Source organism: Pinus tabuliformis, chromosome J, assembly GCF_031772625.1.
Source record: "Pinus tabuliformis cultivar Carrire ecotype Pingquan chromosome J, CPIR1, whole genome shotgun sequence".
NCBI classification, from domain to species: domain Eukaryota; kingdom Viridiplantae; phylum Streptophyta; class Pinopsida; order Pinales; family Pinaceae; genus Pinus; species Pinus tabuliformis.
The window spans coordinates 934,139,995-934,153,230 of NC_142295.1; positions in this window are offsets into that span (position 1 = coordinate 934,139,995).

Here is a 13,236-nt window from a genome sequence, read left to right on the forward strand (position 1 = left end):
GTTTCTGCAAATTCCACCTAAAAGTGACTTAATTAGATTATTAACCAATTTTTTAATGTTTCCTAAGTCCAAACTTGGGGAAATGGGTTAATTAATTAGTATTAATTAAGTCAAGATGAGAATCATCTAGAAACTCACACAGATTGATCTAGAAATGATCCTAGCCATCGATTATGTTTTAATCTTGGTCGTTGGTGCTCCAACAGATGATTATAAGAGGCGATTGATGTGGTGATGGAGAATAGATCTGAGAGCACCAGGAGTTTGATTTCTTGGCAGATCGATTTCCAAAGTAGCAGCAGTCAGTTATCGAAGAGAGCCAGAGATCGAAGCAATGTGTGAGGGGCAGAGACAACGAGGTCGGAGGAAGTATTCCAGATCTAGTGAGTGCATTTACAAAGAAGCAGAAGAGCCATAGAAAAGATGACATAGGCATTGTGCAATAGCTTCTAGAGGCAAGTTCAATTTGCTGAGAGGGAAAGATGTCTTCAGTTCCAGAGGTCGAGAAGGAGTCCCAGAATGCTGGAGAAGCATTTTCCCAACCAACAAAAGGCAAAATGAATTCATCAGAGACTAGTTAGAGGCTTGATGTCAAGCAGACTGCACAATGTAGCACAGAGGATGACGCAGAGGGTCAAAGGGCCAAGTTTTTGAAGGCAGGTTGTGACAAGGTTTGCTTGTGGGGTGAAGAAATTCCTCAGTAGATTTTTGCCAGTATTTTTCTCTGTAGGATTGCCACATTTCGGCATCCAATTGTACCTAGAATTTCTCATTGCTACATCATAATAAAACCCGCAACTGCTACACTGGTTTTCCCAAGTTAGGTTTTTCTGGGGACATTTGTCCAAAAATAATTCTCATATTTTATGTGTGTGTGCTAGCATTTCTCAGTTTTCAGCGCATTATTTTTTTCCGCAGTTTTGTTTGTGAAGCTTGCAGTGTGTTTATTTCAATATCTGTCGTAGCATATAAATTGTTAAATTAATTAACAATTAGGAGAAATAATACCAGTTGCTACAATAGGATTCCAGTTTGGAATTTTTACATGGTATCAAAGCGCATGTAACACCCTCCTCCCACATCTACCTAAGCAATCAGTTGGCCGAGGTAAACATGCGACGAGAGTCCACTATGATATGATTCGACCTCCTAAGTCAAGTTCAGGAAGTGGAACTGATGGAAACACACCATACAAACATTCAACATCAGCATTAGGACCCTCAGGAACCAGTGCAACCTTTCTGCCAACCAGCCCTTAGGTCCCACTGAGTTTTTGGACCACTTGACCTTTGGACGCTCTCATGTTATGGGCATGCCAGTGTCTAGGGACCTCTAGATGCTCTGAAAGGCCTGCAAGCCAGTGTCTAGGGACTCTTTTACTCAGTTATGTGCCAACATCCCCGAGATTTAAGCCACATTTTCGCCCAAAGCTCACGTCACTACCCAAAATTCAATGACACCTTTAGAATAGTAAGATGACATGGAAATAATAGTACTAATGCAATTACTTGAATAAGACCTTGACTGGACCCCTACTAGCCATGCCAGCCATTTCGTCAAACTTATCACGAATATGTAATCTATAGGTGTAAATAATAGATTTGAGCATAAGGGTATGATACTTATCTGATATTCGTTATGAGGCATTGTTTCCTTATCACTTTAGCTGTAGTTTCATCCATTAGGCCATAAATACATTGTTTATTCGTATACAAGTAAAAACATGATGGGAGCCATCCATAGCCACTCTCATAATACATATTCATAACCAACATAATAACAACAAAGATACCAAGGAAACATCAACCATATAATGCACATATAAACCAATATAATACTCATGAAATAACAAGGGGAAATAACTTCATATTAATGATGCAAAAGCCAACCCGGTATGGGACTACCATGTTCCACCCGACCGTAGAATGACTAAGCCAAATCTCTCTTCAGCCATTCACCCTCGTGCCATATTCCAAGAATAAATGTGGGATCTCATAGAACACATCAATCCAAAACCATTCAAGGCTTCCAGAGGTCATCCACCTCAACCCATCAAACAATGATTCCACCTCACGGTCAGACATCACAAAACCATCATCAGATTGGTCTCTATCCAAGCCTTCTAGGGCTCCAAAGTGTTTGTTCCAACCAAGGCTTCCAGGACTAGTAACTCAACCCACAATTGTCGCCGGGCTTCCAAAGCATTTGTCCAACCAAGGCTTCCAGGACTAGTAACTCAACCCACCAAGGGCTTCCAGAGCATTTGTCCAACCAAGGCTTCCAGGACTAGTAACTCAACCCAAGTTGTTACAGGGCTTCTAGAGCGTTTTTCCAACCAGGGCTTCCAGGAACTAATAACTCAACTCAAGCTAAGCAAACATGAGAACCAAACAAAACAAAGAGGGAAAATAAACCCACAATCTCCACAGCTATCGAGGAAATAGAAAATCTAGGCAATCCACTGTCAATCCAGGCAATCCTCCGTACCAGTGACAGATCATGACCAATAATCCACATGAATATGCCATGCATGCCAAAACTAGTGAGGAAAATACACATGTAACTTGGTACCAGCAAGCAAATCTCGTTGTAGCTACTAATTTCGATGTCCTCTTGCACTTTCCTGCTCTTCCTTTGCCTTCTTGCTCCAAAATCCAAGTATGTCACGCCCTCCAAGAGTGCTCTAAGAAACTCTATGAGAGAGAGAGAATAGAGAGAGAGAGCTCCAAAACTGAACTGACCAAGCTTACATTGACCAAGCTTGTCCACTAATCCTCGTAAGCGTTTTTATGAATGAGGCCTCTATTTTCTTCATTTTCCATTATTTCCTTCATTTTCCTCCTCACATGCAACTCGTGACCTTTCACCTCCATTTTGTCCTAATTTCCTTTATTTTCATAAATAAATGTGCCAAAAATGCCATTTTGTATTTCTAAATTCTTAGCCATTGTCTTTGCCAATTTCCCTAGCCATAATAATTGAAATGAACACCCACTAGGATGTCTTGCCCAACATTCATCTTGGAATAAGTGTCCCATCAACCGTGGTTATTATTTTTTCCTTTATTAACTTTTATTGCATGGAATTTTCACCAGGAATATTACAAAACCCCCCCCTTGGGGGAACACCCTCCTCGGTGTTCAATGACACCTATAACCAATAAGACTGATGAAAACAAAACATACTGCCCATGGAGCTTTATAACACAGCTCGTTGCAGTATTTACAATGACCATCTGGTGAAACATGACAAACATACCATTTACTGAAGCTTTATAACACAACTCATTACGGTATTTACCATAATAATCACATATACTCACATACACATTTGCTTTACCCAACAAATTATCATATTGTCTATGGAGCTTTATAAATCTAGCTCGATACAGTATTTACAATAATACACACATATACACGTATGTGCATTTTCTCAGCCAGAAAATAAAAGGATACGATGTTTGCATCCGCAACATGGGAATCCAGAGGCTCACACCTCCACCCTCAAAGTAATACCAGGATTCACCTCCTTCCCAGGAAGTCTAGAATCCACTGCCAAAGTCAAAACTGCATCAAATTTCCATTGCTACAATCCAGCGCCACTTGTCCCCTCAGTGAACAGTTACCAGCTTATTGTTCCACGGTGCATCCCCAATGTGCATTTGGTTCCATCTGACAATGATAATGACTAAAAAAATATATCCCCGAACTTCCCTTCTTTGCTACACAATCCCTTGCGTAATCTGGTCACCCTCTTCCGTGAAGTCGCATATCTTCCAAGTTCCGTTGGCACCCCCATCTCGGACAGTCCATCCCTTGGCAAGGCTTCCTCTCATCAGAAAGTCAAACAACAAAGGCATATACCTGGCTCAAACCATCATATTGGTTATAGCATGCTCATGGCAATCAGTGGACACTATTGGGTACCAGTGTCCCACAATGGCCCTACTCCTAAATACTTTAACAACATACTGCTGCATTTTCCAATTCCTTTTGTTGTTGCTGCTAATTTTTGTAGTCAGTTTCAACCACCCAATCAGGCGTTTTTGTGCTTCCTGTACCAAGCACATAACTTCCATCAGATTTAAAATAAATCGAAATAAATTCACATCTTATCTCATTGGTAGCTCGTTAATAAGGTACACTTGCCATCCTGTTTACTTCCTTTCACAACAAGTCAAACTAACTATTTGATCAAATCATCATGAATAAACATATCACATTAGGTTAGCTCAAAACAAAACCATCATAATTCAAAATCATAAATCACATATAACCATCATAACCAGAATCATAGATCACATGTTATCATCATAGACCAGAATCATAAATCACATGCATAATAGAACTGAAATAAAATACCAATACTTATCATTTAATCAATCCTTAGCTTTTACCTTTGTCTTTATTCTGTACGCACTTTGGATTGGTTGCCACACTCGACAAACACCAAGTGCCTTCTCCTCAACCATGTGCACATACACATAGTGTGCATCACACACATAAAACCATACACGACATACACCGCTATGAAATACATGCACCTACACTTGACATACAACACATACACCTACACCCAGTGTACAAAAAAACACAATACATACTGCTACATCCAGTGTACACCACCACACAATACATACACCTACACCTAGTGTACTACACAACACAAATATGTACACAAGGTACAACTCAATGAATACATATGCCAGGATACCATGACTACACAATGCGCATACATAGTATCACATACCCGTAATACAACATGTACAACATGCACATAATACCACATGTACAACATGTACGTAGTACCACCTGTACAAAGCACCACCTTCACAACGTGTGCACAACATCACATGTACACGACACCACTTGCACAATGTGTACACAATGGAACATGTACATCTACCACTTGTACAACGTGTACACAACGCCAGACGTACACATCACCACATGCACGACATGTACACGACACCACATGTACAAAACACCATATGTCCAATATGTAAACAACACCCCCTGCACACAACACCATATGTACATAGCACTGAATATACAACATGTACATAGCACCCTATGTACACAACACTGCATATCCAACATGCGCACAAAACCACATATCCATCATGTGCACAGTACGATATGTACACAACAATGCATATTCAACATATACATAGCACCATCTATATCCAATGATGCATATGCAATATTCACACAACACTATCTATACCATCCAGTACATAAAATTGCATAAACAACATGCACACACACACACACACACACAATATATATATATATATATATATATACACAACACCATAGGCACCCAACATCATAGATGCAACATGTATGACATATACATCATATGCACAATAGTAATACCACACATCCAAAACCACACTGTCTATACCAAGAAACCTTGATTCTAGTGCCTCTCTACCATCCATGCTTATCCTAGCCATGCCACGAACCACACTGCTTACATTCTGTTGATGTATATTTCAACATAGCATGTCCATAACATAAACATAGACATAGTATAAATACATAATATAAACTCATATCCACATGATACTGACCTCATAAATATGTCAAGGCTACTCTTCCAATTGATTCCTCGTAAGACCAGGAACCCCTTCATGCCATTCACCTGCATAAGCAATCATTCCTCCACAAGAATGATCACTGACAACCCTGTTAGACAGTGACATAGATACATAGATACATATACATAAACATTAGCATAAGGAAATCATAATCCCATCATACAAATGACATATATACATACATATATACATATAAACATTAGCATTAAACAATCCTGATCCAAGATAACCCGGTCAGACACAAAATACATACATACATATATACATATATAAACATTAACATAATCATGATTACAACATAATTACTAGGTATCATAAGATTAAGGTTAAGATAAATCCCTCTATCTGTGCACACCATGCAAAACATCGAGAACAATCGTTCCCAACATAGCCAAGGCATATGACGCCTCAAATCCATTCATCTTATCTTTCCTGATTACCTTTCCCATGACTATCTTGCCATCATCCATTTACACCAATGGACCCAACCAGTCCAGCTGGTTGTCATACTCTTGCCTTCAACTTCCCTTATACATGCATTGAGCTTCATCCAGGTCTTACATTACTTGCTAGGTTTCATTAAGCTCTCCTCGAGCTCCATTAACTTTCCTTTTTCCCAACAAATTTCCAAGACTCTCAAAACAATAAAGGCAAGACCGAGAAGCAAACAAGAAGAATACCGTGGAAAACCAACAACAATATGACAGCACAAGCAAAGTGGCAAGGCCTTGCACCGGACATAAACAAAACGGAAAATCAAGCGCAAACAAATCACAAAAGATCAAAAGCACAAGACTAAAATCAAGCACCATGACTCAATCCCCATGGTTCCTAACGCTTCCAAGGGAAAGCTCAACCTAAGCCTTCTTCAAGATTCCATGGAAATTTCTTTCCATACAATCCCCTGCATCATACTGCCACCAACACATAACTTTCAGTCATAAATAAACATAACAATACACTAGTTACCTTACCTTGTTGTGCCAAACATGTTGCTTGCAACTGAACACATCCACGACATCTCTCAAGGGACTCCAATTCCCTTGATTGATCCACCTGTAACTAGAGACTAGCTAATATACCTGTCAAGTACATGTTCATCAATTTAGCACATATCCACATAATTTTAGACAAATTAAGGTTAAGAAGACTTCTTGTATGTAAAGCACTCATTTGTTTGGAATTAGGGTTTTCAAATATAGCCAAAGGAATTATTGCCCAATTCCTTTCTTTTACCTTTTTACCTTGCTACAACCAAGGATTACTACGTACTGTCACATCACCCAACTATTAGTTATTTAAACACATCAATTGTTACCTTGTCACACTAATACCAAGCATGTTTCATGCAACTGTTTACATATGTCAACCACACGTTCCAAATATCAAGACAATCATATCTATCAATTTGAAATCGACCTTTACCAAGACTAACAATCATGTCATAATCCATAGTCAACTCATAGTCATTAGACATAATGCTACAACTATTACCTACTACTCTCAAGTACATATCAACTATCTCAACACATATGTATTAGTACAATAATATTAAAACAAGATCATTTGAACACATACTCATATTATGCGATTCATCAAACATCCAACCCACTTGCAAACATACCATGTTGAATTAATCAACTAGATGACATAATCAAACAGTCGAGCACCAAATATACGACATAAGCAACCTCATACCTTAATGTATATCAGGGGAGGCTATCTTGTCTATACAATCAATATAGTTAGCATGATACAACTTCACAACACATCAGCTCAAACACAAAATTTAAGATCATGATATCCATAGTAGTCACTAGTTAATATGTTCACATCATAAACTCAAATAATTATCATTCATACAAAACAATCGGATATGAACCATCAGTCTAAATTAGTACCACACAATATCACAAATGTATCGACTCATACATGAATGTCATAACCCTAACCATCTACATAGACCAATATAAGTTAACACAATACATATAACATCAAGATCTTAATGTAATAACCCAAATCATCAAGTTACTAGCATATAACAACAAGAAGTAATATATCATGCTCATCAACAACATATATCCTAATCATCAAGCTAACTATCATATAACAAGAACAAGTTAACTTATAGCATACTCATCAACAACATATAACATAATCATCAAGTTATGTGCCATAAAACAAAAATAGCAATGCATACAGCCACATGTTATTATCATTCATGACTATCTGAGATATGTGCATATGACTATACTAATCAACTAGCATCTATCATGTATGTAACCATAACCTCAATAGACATGTACATAAACCTAATGTATATAATCCTAATGCATATAACAATCCTTAACCTACATACCTGCATGCCCAACATACAAGCTTGTATGACAACATGCTCTTTCCTCGAGGTCCAATGCTGCAACTTCACTTTAATGATCTACATCTCCTGCTCTATCTCAACCAACACATTAGCATCATAATATGCCAATAGCATCATGATGACCTAATTTCATACAATGACTTCACAATGCATGTCTAACCTAGCATACATGCATAACAACATATAGACATTGACATGCATAACAAAAGCATATACAACCATACACTCATGACGACACATCCCCAAACAACACCATCAACCTTCACATGGCGACATCACTACAACCATGACTACAAGCATAAACAACACATATGCAACTGACATGAATGCATGAACAACACACAACCCATCCAGTCCAAGGGGTGAACCATGCTCTGATACCACTCTGTAACAATCTCCTCCCACATCTACCCAAGCAACTGGCTGACCAGGGTAAACATGTGACAAGAGAACCCTATGATATGATTCCACCTCCTAATTCACGTTAAGGAAGTGGAACCGATGGAAACAAACCATACAGACATCCAACATCAACATTAGGAGCCTCAGGAACCAATCCAACCTTTCTGCCAACTAGCCCCTGGGTCCCATTCAGTTTTTGGATCACTTGACCTCTGGACACTCTCATGCTATAGGCATGCCAATGTCTAGGGACCTCTAGATGCTCTGATAGGCCTGGAAGCTAGCCTCGAGGGACTCTTTTACTCAGTTCTGTGCCAGCGTCCTCGGGATTTAAGCCACATTTTCAGGCCCAGAGCCAGGGTCACTGCCAAGAATTGAATGACACCTTCAGAAAAGTAAGATAACATGGAATTAACAGTACTAATGCAATTACTTGAATAAGACCTTGACTGGACCTCGACTAGCCATGATAGGCATTTCGTCAAACATATCACGAATATGTAATCTACAAGTGTAAATAATAGATTTGCGCATATGGGTCTGATACTTATTTGAGATTCGCTATGAGGCATTGTTTTCTTGTCACTTTAGTTGCAGTTTCATCCATTAGGCCATAGATACATTGTTCATTCATATACAAGTAAAAACATGATGGGAGCCATACATAGCCACTATCATAATACATATTCATAACCAACATAATAACAATAGAAATACCAAGGAAACATCAGCCATATAATCCACATATAAACTAATATAATGCTCATGAGATAATAAGGAGAAATAACCTCATATTAATGATACAAAAGCCAACCTGGTATGGGACTACCACATTCCACCCGAACGTAGAATGGCGGAGCCAAATCTCTCTTCATCCATTCACCCCCATGCCATATTCCAAGAATGAATGTGGGATATCATAGAACACATCAATCCAAACCATCCAGGGCTTCCAGAGGCCATCCACCTCAACCCATCAAATAGTGATTCCACCTCACGGTTAGATATCACAAAACTATCACCAGGTTGGTCTTTATCCAAACCTTCTAGGGCTCCATAGTGTTTGTTCCAACCAAGGCTTCTAGGACTAGTAAATCAACCCATAGCTGCCGCCGGGCTTATAGAGCGTTTTTCCAACGAGGGCTTCCAGGACTAGTAATTCAACACACCAAGGGCTTCTAGAGCATTTGTCCAACGAAGGCTTCCAGGACTAGTAACTCAACCTAAGTTGTTACAGGGTTTCTAGAGCGTTTTTCAACCAGGGCTTCCAAGAACTAATAACTCAACCCAAGCTAAAGAAACATGAGAACTAACCAAAACAAACAAGGAAATTAAACCCACAATCTCCATGGCTATCCAGGAAATGACAAGAATAGACAATCCACTGTCAATCCAGGCAATCCCCCATGCCAGTGACAGATCATGACCAATAATCCACCTGCATATGCCATGCATGCCAAAACTAGTGAGGAAAACATACATACAACTCGATACTTGCAAGCAAATCTCGTTGTAGCTGCTAATCCCAGTGTCCTCTTGCACTTTACTACTCTTCCTTTGCCTTCTTGCTCCAAAATCCAAGTATGTCACACCCTCCAAGAATGCTCCAAGAAAACTCTAAGTGTCCAATAGTATGAGAGAGAGAGCTCCAAAACTGAACTAACCAAGCTTACACTGACCAAGCCTGCCCACTAATCCTCAGAAGCTTTTTTATGAATGAAGCCTCTATTTTCTTCATTTTCCATTATTTCTTTCATTTTCATCCTCACATGCAACCTGTGACCTTTCACCTCCCTTTTCTCCTAATTTCCTTTATTTTCATGATTAAATATGCCAAAAATGTCATTTTGCCTTTCCAAAGCCTTAGCCATTTCCTTTGTCAATTTCCTTAGCCATAATAACCAAAATGAACACCCACTTAGATGTCTTTCCCAACATTCAGCTTGGAATAAGTGTCCCATCAACCGTGGTTATTATTTTGCCTTTATTAACTTTTATTACATAGAATTTTCACCATGAATGTTATAGAACCCTCCCCCTTGGGGGAATACCCTCCTCGGTGTTCAATGACACCTATAACCAACAAGACTAATGAAAACAAAACATACTTCCCATGGAGCTTTATAACACAACTCATTGCAGTATTTACCATCTGGCGAAACATGACAAACATATCATTTACTGGAGCTTTATAACACAGCTCATTACGATATTTACAATAATAACCACATATCCTCACATACACATTTGCTTCACCCAGCAAATAATCATATTATCTGTGGAGCTTTATAAATCCAGCTCGATACAGTATTTACAATAATACACACCTATACACATATGCACATTTTCTCAACCAAAAAATAAAAGTATACGAAGCCGACATTCGCAACAAGGGAATCCAAGGGTTCACACTTCCACCCTCAAAGTAATACTAGGATTCACCTCCTTCCCAGGAAGTCTAGAATCCACTGCCAAAGTCAAAACTGCATCAAATGTCCAGTGCTACAATCCAACGCCACTTGTCCTCTCAATGAACAGTTACGGACTCATTGTTCTTGGGAAATCTCCCAATGTGCATTTGATTCCATTTGGAAATGCTAATGACCAAAACAAATATATCCTCAGCCTTCCCTTCTCTGCTACATAGTCCCTTGGGTAATTTGGTCATCCCCTTTCGTGCAGTCACTCACCTTCCAAGTTCTGTTGGCACCCCCATACTGGGTAGTCCATCCCTTGGCAAGGCATCCTCGCATCGAAAATTCAAACATCCAAGGCATATACCTGCCTCAAACCATCATATTGGTTATAGCATGTTCATGGAAATCAATGGACACTATTGGGTACCAGTGTCCCAAAATGGCCCTGCTCATGAATACTTTACCAGCATACTATTGCATTTGCCAATTCCTTTTGTTGTTGCTTCTAATTCATGTAGTCAGTTTCAACCACCCAACCGGGTGTTTCTGTGCTTCCTGTACCAAGCACATAACTTCTATCAGATTTAAAATAAATTAAAATAAATTCACATCATACCTCATTGGTATCTCGTTAATAAGGTACACTTTCCATCCTCTTTACTTCCTTTCACAATAAGTCAAACTAACTGTTTGATCAAATCATCATGAATAAACATATCACATCAAGTTAGCTCAAAACACAACCATCATAATTCAAAATCATAAATCACATGTAACCATCCTAACCAGAATCATAGATCACATGTAATCATCATAAATCATAATCATAAATCACATGCATAATAGAACTGAAATAAAATACTGATACTTATCCTTTAATCAATCCTTAGCTTCTACCTTTGTCTTTATTCTGTACGCACTCTGAATCGGTTGCCACACCCGACAAATACCAGTGCCTTCTCCTCAACCATGTGCGCATACACATAGCGTGCATCACACACATAAAACCATACACGACATACACCATTATGCAATACATGCACCTACAACTTCCATACAAAACATACACCTACACCCAGTGTACAACACAACACAATACATACTCCTACATCCGGTGTACACCACCACACAATACATATACCTACACCCAATGTACAACACAACACAAATACATACACAAGGTACAACTCAATGAATACATATGTCACGATACCACGACTACACAATGCACATACATAGTATCGCATACCCGCAACACAACATGTACGACATGCACATAATACCACATGTACAATAGTACCACATGTACAACATGTACACAGTACCAAATGTACAAAGCACCACCTGCACAACGTGTGCACAACATCACATGTACATGACACCACTTGCACAACGTGTACACAACAACACATGTACATCTATTACTTGTACAACATGTACACAATGCCAGACGTACACAACACCACATGCACAACACGTACACGATAGCACATGTACACAACACCATATGCACACAACACCACATATCCATCATGCGTACAGTATGATATGTACACAACATCGCATATCCAACATATACATAGCACCATCTATACGCAACACTGCATATGAAATATTCGCACAACACTATCTATACCATTTGGTACATAACATTGCATAAACAACATGTACACACACACACACACATACACACTATATATATATATATATATATATATATATATATATATACACACACACAACACTGTAGGCGCACAACATCATAGATGCAACATGTACGACATATACAACATATGCACAATAGTAATACCACACATCGAAAACCACATTGTCTCTACCAAGCAACCTTGATTCTAGTGCCTCTTTGTCATCCATGCTTATCCTAGCCATGCCACGAACCACACTGCTTACATTTTGTTGATGTATATCTCAACATAGCATGTCCATAACATAAACATAGACATAGTATAAACTCATATCCACATGATACTGACCTCATAAATGTGTCAAGGCTACTCTTCCAATTGATTCCTCGTAAGATGAGGAGCCCCTTCATGACATTCACCTCCATAAGCAATCATTCCTCCACAAGAATGATCACTGAAAACCCTATTAGACTATGACATAGATACACAGATACATATACATAAACATTAGCATAAGGAAATCATAATCCCGTCATACAAATGACATACATACATATATATATATATATATATACATATAAACATCAGCATTAAACAATCATGATCCATGATGACCCTGTTAGACACAACATACATACATACATACACATATACATATATAAACATCAACATAATCATGATCACAACATAATTACTAGATATCATAAGTTCAAGGCTATGATAAATCCCTCTATCTATGCACACCATGCACAACATTGAGAACAAGAATTCCCAACATAGCCAAGGCAT